At 36.2% G+C, this 27,947-nt stretch overlaps 1 protein-coding gene across 3 annotated transcripts in view; it reads right to left on the bottom strand.

Moving 5' to 3' along the window:
• The window catches only part of PRRG1 (proline rich and Gla domain 1), a 120,873-nt gene that overhangs the window by 78,252 nt on the left and 14,674 nt on the right, over window positions 1–27,947 (bottom strand). Inside the window, exon 1 of one of the 3 annotated variants that reach the window (XM_066356581.1) lies at window positions 2,837–2,915. The exons of the other annotated variants lie outside the window; for them this stretch is intronic. The gene's annotated coding sequence lies outside the window, so the exon portion shown is untranslated. Of the gene's footprint in view, window positions 1–2,836; window positions 2,916–27,947 lie in introns of those variants that run through there. 3 annotated transcript variants of the gene reach the window in all.

Raw genomic sequence — 27,947 nt, 5'->3', positions numbered from 1 at the left:
GAACACAGTCTGAGATCCTACACAATCAGGTTGACTGCAGAGCACAGCCCTGCCCAATTGTGAAGTTAAACCACTGGTACCATCCTGCCAGTGAACATTGGCCTGGGACTTTACCCAACCAGAAGTTATTTCAGAGATCAGCTAGTGGACTACAGAGCACAACCAGTAGCCCTACTCAAACGGGGATATATTTTCCCAGTGGTCCTGCTTGAATATGGCTCACTCAGTTCCAGAACCCAGCCACAGGCATCCCTTCAACCTCAGAGCACCAGCAGTGGTTTCACACAAATACAGAACCCAATAACAAACCATGAATGCCTATGGAAGCTAGCAAATGACCTATTTAGTACCCCCAAGCTGTAGTGACTAGTTAATATGTAAAGTCTTTATGAGGAATACACTTAAATGCACAAATACCAATGCAAGGAATCAAGGATTACAAAGAAACAGGTAAATATTACACCACCAAAATAAACTAATAAAGCTTCAACAATTGGCCATAAAGAAATGGAGAACTATCTGAAAAGGAATTCAAAATAATCCTCTTAAAGAATTTCAGGGAACTAAGAAACAGACATCTAAACAAAATAAGGAAAATGACACATGAACTAAACTAGAAGTTCAACAGTGAAATAGAAACTTTAAAAAAAAGACACACTAAAATCTCAGAGATAAAGAATATAGTGACTGAAGAATTCAACAGAACAAAATGACAACTGTAAGTGATTACTCATCAATAATTACTTTAAACATAAATGGATTAAATTCTTCAATCAAAAGAAAGCATGACTGAATGAATAAAAAACAAGATCCAAAGGACATGCTGCCTACAAGAGATTCACTTTATCTTTAAGGATATTTACAGGCCTGACCTGTGGTGGCACAGATAACACATTGGCCTGGAATGCTGAGGTGGCCAGTTGGAATCCCTGGGCTTGCCTAGTCAAGGCACATATTTCTCCCTCCTCTTTCTCACTTCCTCTCTTCCTTCCTCCCCTCTCTCCAAAAATCAAAAACAAGTATACTTATAGAATGAAGTAAAAGGATGAAAACAGATATAACAAGGAAATGGTAACCAAAAAAAGCAGAAATAGCTATACTTATATCAGACAAGACAGATTTTAAGTTAATAATGGTCACAAAAGACAAAGAAGGCCTATATATGATATAATAAAAATGGGTCAATCAATTCATCAAAAAGATATAACTGTAAATATGCACAATTTTGGTGCACCAAAATATATAGAATACTAACACAGCTAAAAGAGAAATAAACAGCAATACAGTAATAGTTGGGGACTTTAATACCCCACTCTCAACAATGATCATCCAAATAGACTCTCAATAATGGATATATCATCCAGATAAAGAATCAGTCAGGAAACTGCAGATTTAAGCAACACTATAAATAATATGGACAGAACAGACACACACAGAACATTCCATTCAATAACAGCACAGTACACATCCTTTTCAAGCTCACTTGGAAGCTTTTCTAAGATAGATTATCTAGTAGGCCACAAGACAAGTCTCAACAAATTCAAAAGGATAAAATTATATTGGATATATTTTAAAACCATGATGGTACAAACTAGAAATCAATAATGAGAGGAAAGCTGAAAATTCTCTAAAAATATGAAAATTGAGACATTCCTGACCAGCTAATGGACCAAAAAAGAAATAAAAATATATTTTAAGACATACAAAAATAAAAACTCAAGATAAACAAATGGCATGCAGTAAAAGCAGTTCTAAGAGGAAATTTTTTTTTTTTTTTTTTCCTGAAGCTGGAAACAGGGAGAGATAGTCAGACAGACTCCCGCATGCACCCGACCGGGATCCACCCGGCATGCCCACCATGGGGCGACGCTCTGCCCACCAGGGGGCGATGCTCTGCCCATCCTGGGCGTCGCCATGTTGCGACCAGAGCCACTCTAGCGCCTGAGGCAGAGGCCACAGAGCCATCCCCAGCGCCCGGGCCATTTTTGCTCCAATGGAGCCTTGGCTGCGGGAGGGGAAGAGAGAGACAGAGAGGAAGGCGCAGTGGAGGGGTGGAGAAGCAAATGGGCGCTTCTCCTATGTGCCCTGGCCGGGAATCGAACCCGGGTCCTCCGCATGCTAGGCCGACGCTCTACCGCTGAGCCAACCGGCCAGGGCTCTAAGAGGAAATTTTACAGCAATAAACTTTCAAGAAAAAAGGAAGGTCACAAAGAAATAACCTAACTTTATACTTCAAGGCATAAAAATAGATACCATATTTCCCCGTGTAGAAGATGCACTTTTTTTTCAAAAAATTTGGGGTCTAAAAACTGGATGCCTCTTATACAGTGATTGTAGATTTTTTTTTACTTGCATTTGACAGTGATGAGGAGTTGTGTGAATTTTATGATGAATAAAACTTGAGTTCAATAACTTTACGTAATACCTTTTTCAAATTTCGGGCCCCAAAATTAAGGTGTTCTTATACATAGGAGTTTCTTATACAGAGGGGAATATGGTAAATAGATCAAAGGAACAGTATCCAGGACCCAGAAATAAACCCATGCATATAAATTCAATTAATATTTGACAAGGGTGGCAAGGAACCTCAATGGGGATAAAATAGTCTGTTCAATAAATGCCCTTGGGAAAACTAGACACCATATGTAAAATAATAAAACTGAACCTCTACCTTAAAATATTGACAAAAATTAACTCAAAATGGATTACAAACATAAAACTCCAAAAGGAAACAAAGGAAAGCTCCTTGATATTGGTCTTGGAAATGATATTTTTTGATATGACAACAAAAACACAAGCAACAAAAGCACAAATAAATAAATGAGACAAGCCTGACCTGTGGTGGCGCAGTGGAAAAAACATCAACCTGGAAACACTGAGGTTGCCGGTTCAAAACCCTGGCTTGCTTGGTCAAGGCACATATGGGAGTTGATGCTTCCTGCTCCTCCCCCTTCTCTCTCTCTCTCCCTCTCTCTCTCCCCCCCTAAAATGAATAAATAAATAAATAAAAATTAAAAAAAAATAAATGAGACAATATCACACAAAGTTTTCTGCATAGCTAAAGATAATCAACAATTGAAGGAATGGAAAAGTATATTTGCAAACTACATATCTGATAAGGGATTAATATCCAAAATATACAATGAAATTATTACACTAAATAGTAAAAAACAACTAACCAAATTTAAAAATAGGTAATGGACTTGAGTAGACATTTTTGTGTGTGTGTGACAGAGACAGAAAGACAGAGAGAGGGACAGTTAGGGACAGGCAGACAGACAGGAAGGGAGAGAGATGAGAAGCATCAATTCTTCATTGCAGCACCTTTAGTTGTTCATTGATTGCTTTTTCATATGTGCCTTGACTGGGGGCTACAGCAGAGTGAGTGACCCCTTGCTCAATCCAGTGACCTTGGGCTCAAGCCAGCGACCTCACACTCAAGCTGACAACTTAGGAGTTTCAAACCTGTGTCCTCTGCATCCCAATTCAATGCTCTACCCACTGTGTCACCACCTGGTCAGGCTTGAGTAGACATTTGTTAAAAGAAGACATAAAAGGGCCAAGCGGTACATAAAAAGGGGCTCAACATCACCTGATTTGCATCAGGGAAATACAAATGAAAACCACAATGATGTATCACCTCACATCTGTTAGGATGTCTATTATCACAATGACGAGACATAACAAATTTTAGCGAGGATGCAGAGAAAGGGGAATCCTTGTGCTCTGTTTGTGGAAATGTAACCTGGTATAGCCACTATGAAAAACAGTATGGAAGTTCCCCAAGAAAATTAAAAAATAGTACTAGCATATGATCTAACTATTCCACTTTGGGAATATACCTGAAAGAAATAAAGTGACTATCAGGAAGAGATTTCTGTACTACTATGTTCATTGTAGCATTGTTTGACTATTGTCAAGACATAGAAACACCTAAAGATATATATATGCGCACACACACATACATATCACACACACATATACTATATACATGTATACACAGCCACACATTTGAATATTATTCAGCCATAAAAAAGGAAATTCTGTCATTTGTGATCAAATAGATGAATCTTGAGGGCACTATACTAAGTGAAAAAAGTCAAACATTAAGAGGACAAATACTGTACGATCGCATTTACATGCAGAATCTAAAAAAACAAACAAACAAATTCATAATCACCAAAGACTAGACTAGCGGTTGCCAGGTGTGGGGGGAACAGGTGAAGGTGGTTAAAAGGTACAAATGTCCTAAGATATAATGTACAGCATGGTGACTACAGTCATCAATATTGTACATTTGAAAAATGCTGAGTAGATCTTAAAAATTCTCAACGTACACACAAAGAATTATAACTATGTAAGGTGATCTGTTAACTAACTTAGCAGTAGCAATTATTTCCCAACATATACCTGTATATTCACATCATATACCTTAAACTTATACAATGTTACATGTCAATTATATCTCAACAGAGCTTATGTCATTATATCATATATGTTCATCATATATGAACAGAGACAATGAGGGAATAAATGAAACTGAGACCTGGTAACACTCAAAAGTCATTTTCTTTCTTTTTTTTTTTTTAAAATCATTTTCTATCTCAAATTCCTTGTAAAAAGAGGGCAATGTACTAGATGAGTTTTCCCAAACTGACCTCTGCAGGATGTTAAAAGGTGCATTATTCCAAAACAGGACTCTGATCAAATAAATGTTAAGAAATCCTATTTTAAAGGTAAACAGGTTATCTTTATTACAAGACTTTTCGGAGCCTCAAAAATACTAATTAGTGTCTCAGTGTATTTGACTATGTAATTCTTTTTGTAAGCAATCAATATTTCTCAGGAGTCCTATTCTTCGGAGCTCAGTTTGGGAAACTGGACAAGATAACCTAAAACCTCTTGAGTTCTGAAATTTCATTATTTTCTAACAGGGCATTAATTGTATGGAATAAAATGAACATAATGTGAATCAAGAAATAATTTAAATGAGGTTGGATTCTCAGAGAATTTTCGAGCCAAAAGAAACTCTAGAAAACATCAAATGACTTCTCATGTCCTCACCTTTTATTTAAAGCAGTAGACCATTCCCAAAAATTCTTATGCAGAACACAAATATAAATATATAAACATAGGTATAAAATGGGTTAGTACTGAATTACTCCGGTTGATTTGAGATGGGAGGCTATTGTCCCAAACAGTGAGATTTTCTTCTTGCTGCAGCCTAGATATATACTTCATCAGAAACCCAGCACCATAGGAAACAGTTTGAAATCCGGTGACCCAACCCTTCAGATGAAGCTATTCTGGGAAGGCCTTAGGACAAGCACTGGAACTCTCATACATATTCACATGAAGGTCCTATACTGTTCCCAGGTATCATCACAATTTAAACTAACCCCTCTGAGTCAGATAAATAAAATAATAATTATATAAAGAGAATTATAAAACATTTTTCACTCTAGGAAAAAACATAAAGTTAATACACTAAAATACAATCCTATATAAATGGGAAGTTATGAAAGAGTTAAGCAAGGGAATGATAGCTAAATTTTTTTTAGAAAATTAAATTTAACAGGATTACATTGATCAATAAGAATACATAGGTTTCAGGTAAATATCTCTAGTATAATGTTCTCAAGGTCCATCCATGTTGTTGTAAATGGCAGTATGTCATCATTTCTTATGGCTGAGTAGTATATTTGTTGTATGACATCTTCTTTTCCAATCCTCTATCTATGGACACTTTGAACATGGGGGATGCATATGTCTTTGCATAGCAATGTTTTTGAGGTTTTTTGGGAAATACCCAGTAGAGGAATTGCTGGGTCATATGGTAGTTCTATGCTTAATTATTTGAGGAACCACCATACTTTCTTCCACAATGGCTGTACCAGTTTACATTCCCATCAGCAGTGAATGAGGGTTCCTTTTTCTCCACACCATAGCCATAAGAAATGATGACATATTGCCATTTGCAACAACATGGATGGGCCTTGAGAATATTATACTGAGTGAAATAAGTAAATCAGAAAAAGCTAAGGACTCTATGATTTCACACATAGGTGGGATATAAAACTGAGACTCATGGACATAGATAAAAGTAAAGTAGTTACCTGTGGGAGAGGGTTGAGGGGGAGGGGATGGGGGTAGAGAAGTAAAGACAGACATTTATATGGTGATGGAAAATGACTTGACTTTGGGCAATGGATACAAAACATAATCATAAGTTCAAATACTATAGAAACGTTTACCTAAAACTTATGTACTCTTATTGACTGATGTTACCCCATTAAATTTAATTTTCCAAATAAAAAAAGAAGGTATCTCTGGCAGCAATAGGGAAAGGAGATTTGACTGGTGAGAGAGAGTACAGGGATATCAGAGATACCAGCTAAATCTGGTAGGACTTCTTGCATTTTTTGTTTTACTTTTTTTTTAACAAGAGAGAGAGAGAGACAGACAGACAGACAGAAAGAGAGAAAGATGAGAAACATCAACCTGCAGTTGCAGCACTTTAGTTATTCATTAATTTGCTTTCTCATATGTACCTTGACTGCGGGGCTCCAGCTGAGCCAGTGACCCATTGCTCAAGTCAGCAACCTTTGAGTTCAAGCCAGCGACCATGGGGTCATGTCTATGATCCCATGTTCAAGCCTGTGACCTCAGGATTTTACCCTTGGCTCCTCAAAGTCCTAGGTTGATGCTCTATCCACTCTGCCATCACCTGGTCAGGTGTTTCATTTTGTCTTTTTACTTTTTAATATGTAACAAAGTCTTTTTGAAACGAATCAAGGCATCCTCAGTTATGTCAGGGGAACCACAAAGGAATTGGACAGTGAGAGATACTCTAAGCAGTATGTACATCTATATGGGATAGGACCGAAGTTCCATATTGTAGGAGTGTTCAAAGAAAAAAGAGATTACTTACTGTTCAGGTAATGAAAAAAGCTTCACTTCTGATATTGAAGGATGACTGAAATTTTAGAAGGTATAGATAATGCAGAGGAAAAGAGCAGAGGCATAGAGTTGGAACAATTTAAAGCATATTTAGCCTGACCTGGGGTGGCACAGTGGATAAAGCGTCGACCTGGAAATGCTGAGGTCGCCGGTTCAAAACCCTGGGCTTGCCTGGTCAAGGCACATATGGGAGTTGATGCTTCCAGCTCCTCCCCCCTTCTCTTTCTCTGTCTCTCCTCTCTCTCCCTCTCTCTGTCCTCTCTAAAAATGAATAAAATAAAAAAAAAAGCATATTTAAGGGATAAGTAGAGGCCGGTTTGGCTAAAGAGTGGTATAACTGTTAAGGAAGCTGGAATCTAGTTATAGAGTATTTAATGCCAGGCTGGATAAATCCGTGCAACAGTGATTTTTTATTTCCTAATGTCTGGCTAAAAGCTGCTTTGTTGTTGTTCTTGTTTTTGTTGTTGAGTGTGTTGGTCATTACTAGAGAAATAATATTCAGTTTGGGATGAGGACATCAGAATCAAGATTGAGGAGTACTCCTGCTTAGTTAAAAACTAGGATGAAAACACACACACACAGACACACTAGCTGAAAGAAAGAGAGAGAAAATAGAGCAAAAGGGGATCAGAATGGAAAGAGCAGAGTAAAATCATCTTCTATATCTGTATCTAGTTTGTGCAGGGCACTGGAACATCCCTAATGAGGGTTCTAGTGGCCTACACAAACCAGACTTAGGGGAAATTCTCATACCAAATGTGTTCAGGATGCATTATGCTTGCCTAAGCTTCCCTTAGTATAGATCAGCGAATCAAACTCCAGTCATTTACATACCACCCTAATTAATTTACTATTTTTGCTAAATGTACATGCTGTCTATACTTACTTAACGTTTCTTTCAATTAAGTTATTTTCTTTTTACTTCACTATGCACTTGAGCCTTGTTCTATAAAATAGTATATGAAGCATGGGTTTGACATATTTTTCCAATGTATATAAAAAAGCATAACTATTAAAGATCTAGGATTTTTTTAAGGTTCCCTCTAATTATTTTGCATAGCACAAGCAGTACACTTTTTGGAACATAGCTCATTCCTATCTTCAGAAAATTTTTTAAAAATTGGTGAGTATATTTTACTTGCTAGGCAGTGTCCTTATTCTTTAGGACAGTTGTCAGCTGGGGGCAATTTTCTCCCCAGGGGATATTGTCATGTATAGAGATATTTATTATTGTCACACCTGGGGAAGAGTGCTACTAGCATTTAGTGGGTTGTTGCCCAGGATATTGCTACACATCCTACAATGCACAGAATGGGCCCCAGCAAAAAAGAATTATCCAGTCCAAAATGTTAACAGTGTCAAGGTTGAGAAACATTGCTTTAGAGAAATGATGGCAAAAAATGAGAAATTATCTCCCTTTTTTGGACCTTACAGTCCAGCAACAGAATGATGCTCTCTTCCATTATATTCAAATAAGATTCATCAGCCTACAGTTTTCAGAATTTTTCTGTATTTTTTTGTGTGTGTGAGAGAGAGAGAGAGAGAGAGAGACAGACAGACAGACAGGAAGGGATAGAGATGAGAAGCATCAATTCTTTGTTGCAGCTCCTTAGTAGTTCATTGATTGCTTTCTCATATGTGCCTTGACAGTGGGGCTACAGCAGTCCGAGTAACCCCTTGCTCGAAGCAACGACCTTGGGCTCAAGCTGGTGAGCCTAGCTCAAACCAGATGAGCCTGTGCTCAAGATGGTGACCTCAGGGTTTCAAACCTGGGTCCTCTGCATCCCAGGCCAATGCTCTATCCACTGTGCCACCACCTGGTCAGGCTGTATTTCTTATATACATATATGGAAGGCACTTGGGGACTAAGCAGATTTCCAATACTGTGGCCTCTTAAGTAATGGCAAGTTATATACATCCTAACAAGAGCTGCACCAACAGGTCAGAGTATGGGCTTTGCCACCATATGTACCAGGGTTTGAGGTCTGCCCTGCCAATTACTATCTGATCTTGACCAAGTTATTTAAACTCTTTAAGTTTTTTCATTGATACTGGGGTAACTTCAAAGAAGGATTAAATGAGAAGAGTTAGAACAGTTCTTTATAACAATAAATGCACAGTAAGCAGAACTTACGAGGATGATAATAAAGATTTTCTTTCCCCAAAATGTCTTGTTTCAATCTAGTTCAGGTGATTTATTTTCTAGTTGGTCAATCTGGTTCAGTACATTACATGTAACTACTACTACTTAAGACAGAGGGTAGTAAAAGGTATATTTTATAAGCTGAATTTCTTAAATAAAATTTAATTTTAAGATTTTTAGCTTTGTCTTTATGGACTATTTATGCTTAAAATGTATACCATCAGTTCTTTCAGAGCTCCCTTTCCTATTTTTTATTTCCCTTACATGCACTTGCCCCTCCCTCTTTTTCCAGTCTTCCAGTGACAATCACAGCCTGCAAACTCCAAATCCTGGCAGTGATTATTCTTCCAGTAATCCTATGAGATTCAATTATATCTAGTTCTTTATTAGTTTTGAAACACTGCAGGCTACATTTTAATTTGCGGAGAAGCACTTTAATGTTGGCTTTATTTTTCAGCCACATGGCTCTGCCATGGCTGGTTAGGTAGGTCAGTCACTTCACTGTCCTCCACTGTGCTCACATTCACTATTATAGTAATTTGCCGTTCCTTGTCTCCTGCTCTTCCTCAAATGCCATGGGCTTTCTATTTTTAAAGTTAGGGGGCCTATGCACCCTGTGGCAAATTCTTGAGATGATAAGGAGTTCATTTTTTTCTTCATGATATGTCTAAAACCCCAGCTCTCTTCAGCTGCTTAGGACCCTTCTGGAAAAGACAGTTTTATTCCACTAGGTTTCTGAGTACATCCCTGCTACACCTTCTCTTCTTCCACATCCTTCAAATAATAGATTCAACAGGTATATGTTGTTTATCTACACCATTAAGACATTTTCACATACATCACCTTATGAAGTGACTTTATGAGGTTGATTCAATAGATGATACTGATTAATGATAAAACTAAATTTCAGAGAAATTAACTCACTCATGTTCACATAATTAGAAAGTAAGGGTATACTAGCATTGTTGTTAACTTATCAACATAGTTACATCAAAAGTGCTCATGTTATAACTATAACATTTCAATGACTTCACCAACACACCTGTGAAACTAGCAACCAGATCAACATTCAGATCACATTCCAGGATTTTAACCTAGGGCTGCTGATACCAAGACCAGGGCTCTTTCAATCATGTATGTAGTCATTCAACAACTATTTATTTATTGCAAAATTTCAGTAATTTTATTAACCACTGGGGATTTGATGGCAAATAAGATAGTTGTGATCCCTGCCCTACTAGAGCTTAAAAACTATGGAAAAGTAATACTATTTTTTAATTATACCTAAATGAACTTAAAGTATTAAAGGGATATAAAGAAGTTCAGTATGGCTTCAGCATGGCAACAAAAAGAAGAGATAGAGGTTGTAGACAGAGACAAATGGTCAAATCACATAGGGCTTTATAGGGAGAAAAGTTTGGATTTTATTTTAAATGTAGTGGAAAACCACTAAACAATACCCCTGCATTCATAAAACAACCTATTGCCAAAGAGCTTGCTTAGTTCTTCAACTACCCTAAATTTTAGGTACTTACTATATGCATTCACTTTGCTAGGCACATTAACTTCAATTTGCAAATATAATAACTAACATAAAGGCTTGAGAAATAGATATTTAAATATAGAAATACTACACACTAATATAAACATAAATTAATAAATTATAAAATCAGGATATGATATCAAATCTAAAAATTAACATATGTAATAATATGAATATTTATAGATGATTGTTGCATGTATTTATAACTCATTCATTCTCAGAGCTGATTCCATGTTAGGTATATACCCCCATTAATGTATTCATTTTACTACTGATGAACATTAGGGTTATCTCAAGTTGAGCATTAATGGACTCATTTTACTACTGATGGACAATTGGATTGTCTCTAGTTTAGGTTTATGACAAACAGTGCTGTGAACATTCTTATACATGTCTTTTTCTGAAACTATATACCTTATTTCTATTGTATATGTGCCTACAGCTGGAATAACTGGGTCATAAGGATGCCTATATTCAGCTCTACTCATTATTTGATAAATAGTTTTCCTATTTGGTTGCACCAGTATACACTCTGAGCAGCTGCAGAGAGGACTTCCATTTGTTCCACATTCTTTCAGACTCTTGGTATTATCTTTTTCATCTTTGCTATCACATTGTACATTTTCCTGATTTTTGTATGTTAATTGGCATTTCAACATCTTTTGTGAAGTGCTTGTTTCAAATCTTTTGTTCATTTAAGCAAATATTACTTTTAATGTTTTTAAAGTAATTTTACTTTTCTCTGTGGTAGTGTGAAAACAGTGCCTCGGCAGACCAACATTATGAAAAAGAAAAACAGGTAGAACTAACAACAGGAATACCGTTAAGTGTCTCTTTTAAATCTAGAACTATTTTGAGAAGAGAAATAAGAAACGCAGTAAGGCAAAAAGAACCCTCAATATAAGAATGAAACAAAAAGAGGCCATTATGAAGATAATGCAGGTGGGTAGGATTTGCTTGTTTTTGATGTATGGGAAGTATAGCATACACAGGACATAGCTCAAAAAGCAAGATAGCCATAGTCACCGTCCAGAAAAAATTTTCTGTGGAAAACAAGATGCACAGATGGGATTTTTAAACCTATTATATAATGCTGCATAATTCAAGGCAGTTCAGTGCTAAAAGGAAAAACAGTAAATATTCTGCAAGTAAAAATGTATATATATAACCTATAAGTATGGTATCATTATATCATACTTCTCAAGAGAAGAAAATAGGTAATTTAAACATACCTTAGAATAGCGAGTAAATACATATTCACCTTCCTTTAACCTCACAAGCTTACATTAGGCTTTACTTTCTTTTTTTGTTTTTTGAGTTAACAGAATGCAGTACGGCATTAGCAGTTTATTTTTAGTTTACTGATTAAATTTTAATAAGAATCTTCAGAGAACAGAACATCTGTTAAATAAAGTTAATATTGCTGGACAAAATCAATGCATAATGCACACACCATGTTTGAGAAAAGAAGTAAAGGAATAAACAATGTGGCTTTAGTTGCATTATCTTAGGCAAATGCAGCACAGAATTTTTGCTCCAAATGTAACAAACTGGTGCTTTAAATGTGATCATATAAGAAGTTCAGATATTATATATTTTTAATTAAATAAGGTCAGATACACCAAATAATTTCAAAATTTCAACACTTATAAATCAACTGGAAAAAAATAGGTTCTCAAATTTTTAATTCTCCCACTATTCTATTCTGCATGTACATTACACACACAAAAATGTCATTGAGAAGTCATCACAAATTGTATATAGAACAAATATGATACACTTCTCAGGCTTTAGAAGGAAGATTTCTATGACATGTAATAATGTTGCATCACTACCTAACAAAGCATAACACTGAAATAACCATGTTTCAATGGTATTACATTAAAGCTACTGGGAGAACCAAAATTTAATGATCTGACACAGACAATTAAAACATTAACCTTAATTCTACAGTAGATATATTTTTGAGGATGAAGTTCTTAAATAAACAAAGTTTATAGCTTCTTCCATAAAAACTATTTCTAAGTATAGGTACATTTCCTATAAGTATATTTCAAAATTTCCAAAGGGAATTTGTCTCAAGAGCAAAATTAAGTTGATAATTCTACACAACAATAAGATTACATTCTATAAAATCATGAGTATGGGTTTGTGTGTAAGGTAAAATAAAAGGACTGTGCAGAAATGCTTTTCTTTCCTTTGCAAACTAATATCTTCAAGATGACAGGAAATGCTAGGCCTGAGTTGTCTGTTGGTATTGTTTTTAAACTCTACTGATCAATATACTTGAAGTGGAGAGCTATAAATTCTCAGACAAAAAGCAGATGAAAAATGAATCCAAGGACCTGAAGAGTCCACAAACTAGAAAATTAGCTTAATCATATCTGACTAGATATCATCAATCCCCAAAGGGATATTTAATTTCATAAGGATGTCTTATTTTGTTTAGTGCTGCCAGGGATCATGTACATCTTGTCTGATGCTACTATATCCTCATACTCATCACTATACTTGAGACATACTAGACATGCAAAATTTATTGAATAAAAAATTTACTGAATATTGTATTTTAACAAGTTGAGCTCATATGATATTCTATTTTTCTTTTTTCATTCATACACTGTAATAATCTTCCTACAAAATTAATACTTCATAAACATAATTTTAATGGCTGAATTATATTCATGTAACCATTACCTAAATGTTTTATCACTTAGAAATAAACTATTACATCCATACAATAAAAAAATTATGTAGCTATTAAGAATTAATTCTATTTTTACTATCACAAATAATGTGGCAGTAGATATTTTAAATTATAAAGTGTTATTCTCACATTTGATCATTTCAAATAGGAGACCTGGATTTAGACATCTAGAGACAGAGCATTCTTATTCTTTAGGGAAAAAAAGTATATCTTACTGGGAAAATTAGGAGTTGCTATCAGCTCTTCACACATGTGTAAATTAATTTAATCAGTTTGCTTCTTAATACAAAGCTGAAATAGAGTACAAAAATTGGACTTTTCCTATGTAAAGTAGAGATGGCATGGCATTGAAAGAGTTGGTGTAGTAAAATTGATCCTGACTAGGGAATATACACAGGGCTAGTCATTCATTCTATTACTTCATCCATTGTGATACATTTTCAGGAAGCTTTTTCCTTGCTTTCCTATAAAAGGCTTCTTAGTCAAACAAACTGAGACTCCGAAAAACTTGAGAGTAAAGAGCCAAGATATAACCTGTGCATACACTGAGGTATTCATTGCAGGTGTTATTGTAGATATACGATTACTTGTTGCTTTACCTCTCATGCTGTCTTACCTAAAAGTTCAATTGTTATGTACATATTTGGCACCCTAATCATCACCAAATCATGATAAACAAACAAATGAATACCATTCAACACATTACACATTTCATTATAAAATTAATTCTATTTACTCATATCATACCTAGTTCTGGAAAAAACTGTAGATAACAAAATCAGATAATGAAATAATATAAAATAAAAGTAAAAAGTAAAAATCATTTGAAGAAAATGTGACAAAGGGAAAATAAAGAAAAGTTTCATTATAATACAATCTGAATAGAAAGGACTCAGATTTGCATATAAAAATGCTGAAAGGTTCTGTTTCTTTGTTAAAGGAACAGATAAATCTCCTAGTTTCCAATGCCAAGAAAAAAAAAAAAAACACAATTAGTTACATGAGCCATGGTGTCCCTAAAATAAAAACAAACCAGTTGCACAGAAGCTTAATTACTTAAGATTTTCAGATTAGAGAGAAAAACTATCTCTAGTATCCATAGAAGAAAAAAATGTAATGAACAGTATTATCAACATCCATATAGTAAATACAAGGCATTCTATAAAACTATTTCTCATAGCTAAAGCACAGAAGCAATGTACCATATATTTAGAGATTGACTCACTACATTGGCTTCCTAAAACTGCCTAAATACGATTGAAAAAAATAGCAGGCCCAGTGGAATGTCTGTGCCAAAGGAAACTCATTGCACCTGGTTGATCCAGACAAATATCCTGATGAGCACTCTATAAACAAAACATAAAAGATCTGACTCACTCTGCTGGGCCTTCTCCAAAAAAAGAACAGCAACCCTGAAAGAAATGCTGATAAGCAATCCCATGGGCCAAGAGAATTCAGAATATCATTTCATTCTAAATAATTAAGGATGAGGGACTACAGTTCACCTGGGGATAGCCATGGGTCCCTAAGAATCACTACTCCCTGGAGTACATTGGGAAAGCTTGCCAAGCTGATTTATCAAATTAGTATAGCCTTGGAAACAATCAGCCAAAAAAAACAGAAAAATGCTTGATATGATATAGGGATGGCTAAAAAGTGAACCCAAAACCTTATCCTGGAGTCCAGCTGTCTGGAGACAAAGCACTAAAGATTCTGGTACTGGGGGGTAGGAGGCATGTTTCTGGACTTCTGTCACTTAAGTATTCAATTTTCAGGTGGGTTCAAATTTCTCTATAAATCCTTTATTTCCCCTAGTTACATATCTTTTCATTAGAATTGAGGTAAGGGCCCTGGCCAGTTGGCTCAGTGGTAGAGCGTCGGCCTGGCATGCGGGGGGACCTGGGTTCGATTCCCGGCCAGGGCACATAGGAGAAGCGCCCATTTGCTTCTTCCTCCCGCCCCCCTTCCTCTCTGTCTCTCTCTTCCCCTCCCGCAGCCAAGGCTCCATTGGAGCAAAGATGGCCCGGGCGCTGAGGATGGCTCCTTGGCCTCTGCCCCAGGCGCTAGAGTGGCTCTGGTCGCGGCAGAGCGACGCCCCAGAGGGGCAGAGCATCGCCCCCTGGTGGGCAGAGCGTCGCCCCTGGTGGGCGAGCCGGGCGAATCCCGGTCGGGCGCATGCAGGAGTCTGACTGTCTCTCCCCGTTTCCAGCTTCAAGAAAGATAAAAAAAAAAAAAAAAAAAAAAAAAAAGAATTGAGGTAAGGGAGCACAGAACACAGAGGGGGTTTAATCTAAAGATTTTTTTTGTTGTTGTTTCTCTAAGGACTGCATCAAGAAGAATCTTTACATCATTTTACTTGATCTTTACATTAGAAACCCTGTGAGTCCAGTAAGGTAAATAATACAGTAATATACTTGTCTTACAGATAAGGAAACCAAGGCTTTTGTTTGGTTATGGAGTGGCTACCTGGTAGAACCTATATAGCACATTCCACATGTGAGTCTCATTCTTATCCTATTTCCACTATAGTACTGAACGAAGAATGGAAATTTTTCAGATCTCAGCTTAATTTCCTGTCCTACACTGAGTTTTCTAATATTAAACGGTCATTTTTGCAACTTGTAATTAAAAACAATAACTACAACTGCATGCAAACCTGAATCAGAGGTCCTAAAACAAGGTAGACATTGGCTGTGTTCTAGCCCCCTTTATTTGCTTTTCCATTCTAACAAGAAATCTACAAATCAAGTCAAGCTAGCTCTATATAAATTGTATATATTGTACTTTCCCACTTTCAAGACTTTGTTCACACCATCTCCTTTAATTTAAATATGATGTCCTTTATTTTGGCTTCCTTGAATCCTATTGCTATTGTTAATGACAGCATAATCTCCCATCCTTCTTAGAAATATATCTCTATTGGCCCTGCAGGACCTAATTTCTCTGTCCTCTGGATATCTTTAGCATTCAAATATGTAGTATTCAATTGTTAAGTATTACTCACCCAATTTTTCAACTGTGTGTGCACTATGTCCTCAAGGCTGCAAGTTCCTTGAGGAACAAGGCTATCACTTGGCCTTTCTGCACTGATGATAGAGTCCAGTACACAGCTGGCACAGAGAAAACACTATAAATGATGGCTAAGACACCAAGTCCCCTGAAAAAATCTAAACAACCCAGCTGACTACCTCACTGTCATTCTTTTATTATAAACTCAACCGATCCTATATCCCATTTCTCATTTACCATTCTTTTCCTATTTTATTTGTTCACAACACAAAACCAAATTATAAGTTTTAACACTGGATCCATTACAGATTCTTGTATACCATGTATAGGAAATATTTTGTATTCAAGAAACTGATATATACTTAAAGCAGACAATTTGAAGATTTCATAAAATGTTCATTACTGCTTCATAATCCATTATATACATACAATTTATTCAGTCCTCTATTGGTATTTAAGATGGTTCCATTTCTTCCTTATAAATAATTCTGATAAATGTAACTACCTAAATTGTATGCACATCTCATTATTTTCTGATATTAAATTCCTCAGATAATTGATACATGTTACTAACTTGTGCTCCAGAAAGTTTGAAGCAAGTTCATTTTCACAACCAGTGTACAGAAGTGCTTATTTACAAAGTGGTTGCCTCAGGTTGGCTTTAGATGGAGTAACAATGAAGGAAGGAAAGAGGAAGAAAGGGAACCAGATTGGGAGGGTTAGGCATTTAAAAAAAAAGATTTGAAACAAAATGGTGGACATAAATGTTTGTATTATATTGGTTTCTATACTTTTTGGTATGCTTCATCTTTTATAATAACTTAATAACAAACTTTTAAAGACTGTCAATTCCCCATACTCATTAGTGAGCAGAGCATTTTGTTTTTCAAATTTGTAAATTCAAAACATTAAAAATAATATCCCATTGCTTTAGTTTACATACAAAAGGTTGAACAGATAATCATTAATCATACATCATACATCAGGTTGAAGAGATAATATGTAATGTATGTATAAGCTAGCCATATTTCTTTTGTGAATCTATATAGTTTTTAGTTAAAATTTCATGCTCTCTGTTCTTTATCCTTGTGTGTGCTCTGTTCTTAATTTCAGAAGCATGCATAAAGACCATTTTCTCTCAGAAATAAAACTCTTACCCAAAAGAACTATCATCTAAGTAAGATCTTTACATGTGTGGTCCTTATTTTATCTCTTCCTCCATATATATATGGCCCTCAAAGAAAAAAGTTTCTCCACTACCAAAATGGACATAAATTTCCCAGACACAATTAAAAAAGAGATGCAATTAAAACATTCAGAAAATTTCCTGCCTTTGCTGGAACAATTAAATGGAAAAGCCTGTGGAGGAAAGCTTGGTTTCTAAGGAAATGAATTTGTCTAAAAGTTATGACTATAGGGTTTTCCTGTTGATAGGGTAAGGACAAGAGAATGTATGGCTGAAAACGAATTCTCTGTATTCAGATAAAGAGACACTAAAATTCACAACTATCTAGAGAATGCAGTAAGGGACATATGTAAACTCATAAATCACAGGAAGGAAGACCCTAAGAAGGCAATAGATTATAAGACAAGGGGACTGCAGTTAAGATTAGAAGATTCTAAGGGTTCCCAGCTGCCCTCAGCTTCATTCCATCCAGCTTAAAGAGAATACCCAGAAACTCTTTGTTGGTATAGAAATTTAAATAAACTCATATTACTAACACAGGAATCCATCAAGTGCTGCAGCCTCTCCCTCTATCAAATACAATTCACCACAGAAGGAACTGAATGCTGAAGATAATACCTAGAAATCGCGGAACCCTCAGAAGCAGACAGATGATTTGTGGAGTCCATTGCTTACAGAATCAAATGGTTTCCATACTGCTGGGGCCAAGTTCCTGGATCCACATTCTCTTGTACTGCTGCTTACTTCCATCTCTGACCAAATCTTACATCATAAAAATGCCCAAAGTAAGTTTAATTTGAAACCATGAGCCAGACCACACTTTTAAAATAGACATGAAGAACCTAAGAAATAGCAAAGAAACAGATTTTTGTCCTTGATACTTAGATGGTAAACCTACTGCTAAAATATATATGTTCAATATGTGACTTAATCAATTGCACATGTGCTAGTACATTTTTTTAGGGAGACCCCAATCATGAATATAACATTGTAGACTACTTATGCAAATACCAGCCACAGTGCCTTTGCCCCCTGCCTTTCTATAGGAGAAGGGCTGGAAAAGTTTTCAGACTCCCTTGCAACTAAAGGTGGCCATGTGACCCAGTCTAGCCAATGTGATATAAGACGAAAGCCTTTTTATCAAGAACATACTTCTGGCAAACCCTTCTGCCGTTTTTCCTTTTTCTTTCTGCATGGAATACAGATATGAAGTGTGGAGTATAGCTGTTGTATCATCATGAGAATAAAAACCACATGCTAAGCTTGGTGAATTGGAAAAACAGAAAGGTATGTGAAAACACACATACTAAATTGCCTCCTCCCAAACTTATTTTGTGAGATAAATGCATCTTTGTCTAAGCCTCTATTAACTAAATTTCCTGCTACTTGAAGTTTAGCTCATTCTTAATAAGATGCCGGGGTGGACAAATAGAAAATGAGTTCTCCACTGTGGTAGACAGAGGCAGAGACTCATAAAAATGCAATGCACATGTCATAGATGTGATAAAAGAAGTGAAAGATATTTTATAGAAAAAGGGCTTAGGTCTGCTATACCCAGAAAAGATATGAAGGCTTCACAGACAAGGCAACACTTAGGAATTTTGAAATATAAAGACTGTTTTACCAGGAGCAGAAGGGAAGGACTATCCTGCCCTGCTTTCTGTCCAACACTGCCACCTCTATTCTAAAACAAGTGAAGAAACCTAGGACATAGCAATATAACATAATTCCCATTCTTCCAACAAAAAAGGTATGAGATTCTACCACAACCAAACATTGCACTAAGACTTAGTGATTACTAAAATAACATAAAAACCTGTCCTTATGTTGCTTACAGTCTAATAGACATTTTCAAGGCTATCTCAATAGAACAAGTAGTTACAACTCAGTGGCTACATAGCTGTGTCTTAGATATGCTGCTGTATTTGGCTTATAAGAGGTCTGATAGTCCAAACTAAAACCTAGTCTTGTTCCATATCATCTAGGAATACCCTCTTTCCAGAGCAAAGGGAAGAACTTCATGTTGTGATCTGTGATCATTAAAAATCTCAGTGCAATTATGAACCTGGCAAAGATCCCAGAAGATCAAATCAGTCTATTTTGTAACTCACAGCTTCTAAGCCTCCAGAGACGATTAGGATCCAAGTACTTAAGAAAATTACCTCACTATCTATTTAGCTCCTTGTAGCTGCTTCTGAAACATCTAGCTTGCAGCTTGAGCTACCAAGCCAATCTTACGGAAGACTCCTCCCATATACCAATTCAGTTACTGATTTGAGGAGAAAATTCTCTTTGAAAAAGCATTTCACCAAATTTCATATATGTTTTATAGGATTTTAATACCTTGTGTAGCTTATTCTAAAACAGACTTTCTCTCTGACCTTTCTATCATACACACACTGTGAAACATGAGAAAGTTACCTTGAAAATGTAATTCCTTACCTCGCATTCACTTGAAATATTCATCTACCTCAGAGATGTGAGAATAGCAAGACAAAGGATAGTAATTAATGTGGTCTGGCACAGAACCAACAGGAATGCATCTGGGTGTTTAGAAGAATCAAACTAGCTCATATTTTATTTAAAATGGCTTGAAATGTATTAGTTATGTATCTACGTGAGTTCAAGAAGAAAATGTATACAAATTTTTTTCTTTAATCATCTTATTTCTGAGATAATCAAATGAATCTTTCAGAATCATCTGGAAAAAAAACTGAATCCTGCTAGCAACATGCATGAATATCCATGAAAATATTCTTTGGCCTTACTTTGCCTTGTTATTCTGGCCTATAATTATTTTTACAGTTTTAGTGTTTACTCATGAAATTAAAGCCTCAAAGCATCTTCAGGGCACTGGATTTCAATCCAAGTTACCTGAATAAGAAAGAGGCTGCATATAGAGATATTCATAGTTCGCGGTCACTGGAGCCAACAGCAAATAGCTACCTACCACTGCCCCTTAGAAGTCCTAAACTCTCTCAGGCTTCACCAGTCTGCCTGCAGCACTGAGTAAATGGAGACATAAGGTAGAGAATTAAAGGGAGTTTTTGAGTTATGATGTTGAATGCTGGGATTAATATCAGGAAATAATTCTATACTATATAGCTTTTACAAAAATCACACACTGACAAGTCAATGCCAAATCTCTAATTTTAGTGACAAACATGGCTGCTTTGATCTCATTCCCATTCAATAGTGAGTAGCACCTATAGTAAGTCTGTCAGTTATCATAATGATATCCAGGCCACATGTAACCACTTACATGTGAATTAACAAGAAGGTAATAAGGCAAAAGTGCTCTAAGTTGTATTTCAATTAATTTTATACTTTGTGTGTAGACATACAATCCAGAACACTTTAATCCCAATATTAAAGACACTTATATTCTTTGCTATTCTAAAGCCTAAATTCCTTGATAATCTCTATAAACATCCTAATTACTATATACATTGTTAAGGTGTTTGTAGGGCAGATAAAATATATTATGCTCACTTTGTTAAAGATGGCGCTGCCCACGTGGAGGCCGTCGCCCAGGTGATATTAATGTGTGTTGAGAATCCTTGTAGCCTGGGGCTTGGTTTTGAGATTAAGCCTTTCCCACCCTTTTTGATGTGAGGCGGTACAATCCAATCATGCCTCAGAGAAGTGACTTTGTATTCGAGACTTCCCTATTATGTATATTGGATTAAAGGTTTGGAATTCTACACTATAAAATAGGGGCAGAATAGGAGCTTGCTTTCTTGGTTCCTGGGATGATTAGCATGAGAGAGCAGAGGGCACAGAGCAGAGAGAAGAAAGAGGCCATGTGGCCAGGAGAAGCAGCCAAGATGGCAGAATATTGAGTGAGAGGCCAGTTTGTGCAGTTTGACGCTGGAGAAGGAAGGAGATGGGGAACTGAGGAGAATAAAGCTGGTGAGCTAGAAACCTTTGATTCTAGGAAACTCGGATAAGTCCGTGGCTTTGTGAGCACTGAATGTGAGTGGGTTTTGGAGCTCAGTGTGTGTTTTTACTTGCCCGCCGGGTGCAAGCTAGAATTAAAGACTATGGCCCACCAGTTTGTGGCTCCATTGTTTCTTTACCGACTGTCCGAATCCAATGCGAACCTGCATGGGCCGGGCTGCTCTGATGGTGGCCCTGGCCTCTGGCTTTACAGTGTTCAAGATAATAATCTAACTTACTTTGCCTATCCTATGATATAGAAACTACACAATAAACTTTATTTAATTACTCAGCTCATTATTCCCTACAGTCTTTCAACAAAGTAGTTAGAATAACTATTACAGAAAATTACCCCCCCAAATTCATTTATATAGCACTATATACTAAAAGTATATCATGGACAAACTAATATTTTATTTAAAATGGCTTGAAATGTATTACCTATGTATCTACATGAGTTCAAGAAGAAAAAGTATACAAATATTTTTTTCTTTAATCATCTTATTTCTGAGATAATCAAAATGTTCACTTTTATCAAATTTATTCATGGTAAATAATCTATTATGATAAATACCTATGATAGGCATTATATTAAGCAAAGTAGAATGTAGTGTTTGGCTCAAAACAGCTGTATATAAGTTTTTTTTTTTAATCCGCAGCCTTTGTGCAAGGTTATTATGACATTGTATCGGTTTCTCAGAGCTCCCAAATGATCCTGCTTCTCACTAAATGTCGCCCCTCTCCTACTCCCTTTTGTATGGAAAATAAGAGGCTAGAAGATCACAAGATTCTACCTTACCAACATTCACTAAAGAAACACATTTATTTGTTTCTAAGAGGTTAGTTCTTAAAGTAAATTATTTTTTTGTTGTCCTCACAGAACTACTCTTCAAAATTTTCCATTTCTGTGTATGATAAACTCAGAATCTAGAGCATTCTCTCCTTTCTCCACACACATGTACATACTCACAGAAAACAACTACAATGCCTGGATTTAATAGAAAGGGAAGTGAATTTAAGGTACTGGATAGTGAACAAAAGCATAAAGACTCACAGAGAACTCAAAATGGCTAGGAGAAATAGAGATAGGGAACTATACAAATAGCTTTTCATCACCCTGACCTTCACTCTGGGGCTAAGTGCAGCACTTGAAGTAAACAACAACTAGTAGAGGAGGGGACACACATGGGGGGGGATCATTATTCTGGCCTACAGAACCAGAAAAGTTGAATTGTTAAAATGCTGAAGGAAGTTGGAAAATCCCAGGAGGAAGAGAGAAGTAGAGGGAAGCCCAAATCTCTGTCTACTCACATCTCTAACTGAACCCTGAGCTGTGCTGGCATAGAGCAAATGCAAAGCAAAAGAATACATTCTGAATTAATACTCTAGCTGCCACATAGAAGGTGCTGATGAGCAAAGAGAAGCAGACACACATTGGCAGAGTGTGCACTCACTTGAAGGATAGGAGATGGTGTGCCTTTTAATCTGGGACTAGGTGCAGTCCAAGTGCTCACAGAAAAGTAAATGCATATGGAAAAAAAATCCATTCATTTAGGCCTGGAAAAACAGATATAAGAATCCAGGAAATCATGAGCATTTAAGAGAAAGAGCCACAGAATAGATGCATAAGGTCTGATAACCCACACCTCTGACTAAACTCTGAACAATGCTTGCACAGACTAGACTCTTAGCAGCCCATCCAAAAACAACAGATCTCAACAAAGATAAGAGCTACTACATAAGAAAGAGTTAGCTGTTCAAGCCCAGCCAAGAAAACTAGCTGCTGAAACAAAGGAAATAATACTTATTGAATAAAAATAACATAGTTCAGAATCTCCTCAATTTAACATTCATATTATCCAAGATAGAATACAACAGTATCCAACACACAAATCAAGAAAATATAACCTATTATCAGAAGAAAAGAAAGTCATTCTAGTCCAACTCCAAGATGAACCAGATATTGGAAGTAACAGACAAGAATGTTTAAGTGGCTATCCTAAATGAAACACAGGAGGCATGTTTTCTTTATATATATTTAAATTTAACAGAGTGACATTGATCAACAAGAGTACATAGATTTCAGGTAAATATCTCCACATAACTTGAACAGTCAATTATGTTGTATATCCATCACCCAAAATCAAATCATTTTCTATCACCTTATGTTTGTCCCTCTTTACACCCTTCCCCCAACCCCTTCCCCCTCCCACTCCCCAACATCCCCTCCCTCTGGTAACCACTGCATTCTTATCTATGTCCATGAGTCTCAGTTGCATGTTTTCAATTCATATAAACCTGATTTCTGGTTTCTGGTCTGACATACAAGGACCTTGGAAGTCATCATTCCCATTCTTACAAGAAAAAATGATTAACACACTGAAAATCAACAATTATTCCCATATCCAATGGAGAATTGAGCTCACAGGGCAAACCACTGACCCCAAAAGTGCAGAGATAACAGATGGACATAGAAAATCCAAATTACCAAAGCAGAAGCCCAGGAACAGAAAACTCCAGAACTAGTATCAGGGTAGGAAAACCTAAACTGGCATTGATTCCTAGATGCTCAGTGTGGACAAGTTTGAAGTTAAAAACTCCATGGAAGCCCAGTCTTTTTTTTTTTAAGTGAGAGGAGGTGAGATAGTGAGACTCCTGCATGCGCCTGGACCGGATTCTAGCTGGCAACCCTGTCTGGGGTTGATGCTCGAATCATTAGCGCCATCCTCAGCATCTAGGGCCAATGCTCAAACCAATCGAACCACTAGAGGGGAAGAGAGAAGGGGGAGATTAGGTAAGAGAAGCAAATGTTCACTTCTTATGTGTGCCTTGATGGGGGATTGAACCCAGGATGTCCACATGCCAGACCTATGGTCTATCCACTGAGGCAATTGGCCAGGACCAAGGGAAGCCCAGTCTTAGGGAGACTTTAACACTTTGATAACTTTTACCTAGAGGAGCCCTACTAGGTCCTCACAGTGAGGATCAATGAAAAATTCCCTCAGACTTTCAGCAGGGGGAGGGGAAAGGTAGCCATTTCATAATATGCCCAGAACATTCTCTTCTTCACAAGGCCTGCCCTCAAAAGAAACTACCAGAGCCTAACCAACTTTGGGGAAGTGAAATACCCAAATTGGCTTAAAATACCCAAATACCTAGGTGGCTCTAACTCCCCTCTAGCCTTTGATGTAGAGTAAATACCCAATTGCAGCCCCCCCATTTAGCCTCCCTGCCTCACCTAAGGGGGAAAAATAAAACAAACTGAGAAGCACTTGTGAAGGTTACAGACTAGGGGCACAGGCTCAAACCCAATCATAGGATTATAGAACACTTCTCTTGCCCCATAACTTACCACCACATCAACAGGGCTCCTGTAGAGTGAATACAACTGAAAGAACTGTACATCTCAGACCTTATCTAAGAATAAATCCCTAGGAGAACCCAAAAACAACAGGGGAGTCAAAAACAAAGACACCAGAGGTAATTAATTTTATCCTCTGACAGCTACAGCTACTGCAAACAATAACCACAGCCTAACCTCTAGCCAGATACACATCAAACCTCACACTAAAAGCTGATTTATCTCAATCCCTTTTATCCAGTACATTGTGTCCAGTCTTCAACAAAAATATTAAGGCATAATACTGCCCCCCCTATAAAACAGTGATGCAACAGAGAAAGATCAGAACCAGACTCAACTATGGCAGAGATGTGAGAATGATCAACTAATGAAAACCTCAGCAGAGAAATTGGAAGTTTCAAAAGAGAAACAAAAACAATAAAAAAAATTTAGAATAAAAAATATGTAATTTCTAAAACAAACAAAGAAAAACTAGATTGTCTTAATAGCCAAATGGACGTGACAGAGGAATGATTAAGTAAACTTCAAACTTCAAGACAAATCAATGGAAATTTTAGAAGGTGAACAATATAAAATTTGAAACAAAAAAAACAACAGAAGCTCAGAGACCTGTTAGTTGATACTAAACAGTCATAAATAAGTATAATAAGAATAAAGAGGAGATAAATAATAAAAAGATAAAGAGGAGAGAACATATTTGAAAAAATGATAATGAAAATTTCACAAAATTGACAAAACAGAAATTCACAGATACAAAATACTAACTGAATGCAAAGCAGAATAAACACTTAGAAGCTCAGCTAAAGGACATAATAAACCATTACAAGCCAAAGATAAAGATCAAACCTTGAAACCAACAAGAAAAAAAAGATACATCACAGTCAAGAGAACAATTATCTACTGGTTAACTTCTTATCAGAAATCATGGAGGACAGAAAAACTGGAACAATATCTTTAAAGCTTTGGGGGGAAAAGAAATGTTAACCCAGAATTCTTTATCCAGCAAAAATATCACTGAAGAGTAAAAACAATATAAAGATATTTTCAGATAAAAGAAAACTAAAAGCACCAGTCACTGGCAGACCTGTACTATAAATGCATTTGTTGGCAGCAAACTTGCAGTGTATGAAATGCTAGAAGTTATTTAGATCGAAGAGAAATGATACCAGATGGAATTGGATAATCAAAAATAAATAAAGAGCATGAGAAATGGTAAATGGCTGAATAAATGCAAAAGACTTTTTTGCTTTGTTTCTGTGAATTTCTTTATAAACCAATAATTGTTTAAACTAAAATAATAACAGTGCCTTTTGGCGGTATACTTATAAGTCTATAACAAAAAGGAAAGACATATAAGTTTGTAAGATTTTCATGTTTTACTTGAATACATTATTAACTAATATACTAAGTATAAGTAGTACATTATTAACCAAGTGGACTATACAGTTATGTTCATATGTTTTTATTCATAGCACAGCAACTAAAAATAGCTACAATAGAAAAAAATAAAAATAAAATAGAATTATGAAAACATATTCAAATACTCTAAGGAAAAACAGAGAAGTATAGAAAAGAAAACAAAATATTAGGCCTAAGCCCAATCACAGCAGTAAATACATTGAAGGTTACTGGACTAAACACTCCCATTAAGAAGCAGAGATTGTCAGAGGCAAAAATAAAACACACACACACACAAGTATACATTGTTTACAAGATATTCATCTTAAATAGAAATACACAGACAGGTTACAAGTGAACAGATGAAGATATATACCTTGAAAAGAGTAAATAAGCAAAAGCCTGGTATGGCCTTTTAAAATCACAAGACAAATTTCAAAATAAAATGTATTCCAAGAGATAAAGGCAAGGCTCTTCATAATGATAAAAGTGTCAATTCAAGAGGAAGGCATTATCACAAAAGTGTATGTATCCCACAACAGTTTCAAAATATATGAAATAAGATTGACAGACATGAAGGGAGAAATAGAGAATTCCCCAATCATAGCTGGGGACTTTAACACTCCTGTCTCAACAATGGACTGAACTAGGAAAAAAAATCTTCAAAGACACAGAAGATCTGAATATTATTAGCCACTTTACCTAATTGATATTTATAGAACAATATACCTAACCATGGCAGAATACACATTTCTTTCAGGTTTATATGCTATACTTAGCAGGAGAGACCACATTCTAGTTTATAAAACAAATCTAGATAATTTTAAAAGAAAAACTGAAATCATAGCATATGCTCTCTGACCACAATAGAATTAAATTAGAATACAGTTTTAGGACACATAGGACCATGCTCAAGTTTGTGATTCACAGTAAGTTATTCTCATGGCTAAGATTAATTTATCATAGCAAAGGGTATACGGTAAAAGCAACAGGAAAATTATATGCATTGGGTGGGGTTCAGATAGGTCAGACACAAGCTTCTTACACATGCTTGCTTTCTTGTAGCAAAACACAGGGATATGTACAAAACATCTCTGCCCCAGTTGAACCAGAAAGAACATTTGTATCTCAGTGTCCATAGCTTCAAGATTGGTCAAGTAGGCATATCTTGCTATGCAACCCCTACAGTCAGTAACTAAAAGCTCAGGACTCCAACAATGAAACCAAGTATGTATCATCAATCTGAATGTTTATACAAAGCAATCCTGACAAACACACACAGCATGGTTTATTGCTCCTGGTATATAAAACAAAATCAGCCATTAACAGAAAAACATTCAGAGGGCTACATTCCAAGGGGTTGACCAAGAATCAATCATGTTTCCAGGTTTCCTCAGAGATGTGAAGGTATTAGCAATTAGACCTGCTATGTTAACATTTTCCCCACTAATATCAGTATAGAAACCATACATTTTTAGAAAATAAAATTCTAAATATTAATCAATGGAACAAAAAAATAAACTACAAGAGAAGTTAGACAATTTTTTATGTGAGAGCAGGGGAGATGGAGAGACAGACTCCCACATGCGCCCCGACCAGGATCCACCTGGCAACCCCCATCTGGGGCCAATGCTCAAGTCAACAGAGCTATCCTCAGCCCAGAACTGACACTTGAACAAATCGAGCCACTGGCTATGAGAG

Source organism: Saccopteryx leptura, chromosome X (genome assembly GCF_036850995.1).
Source record: "Saccopteryx leptura isolate mSacLep1 chromosome X, mSacLep1_pri_phased_curated, whole genome shotgun sequence".
Taxonomy (NCBI): Eukaryota; Metazoa; Chordata; class Mammalia; order Chiroptera; family Emballonuridae; genus Saccopteryx; species Saccopteryx leptura.
Note: the sequence above shows the minus strand (reverse complement) of the source record. Positions and strands in the feature narration are given on the sequence as shown.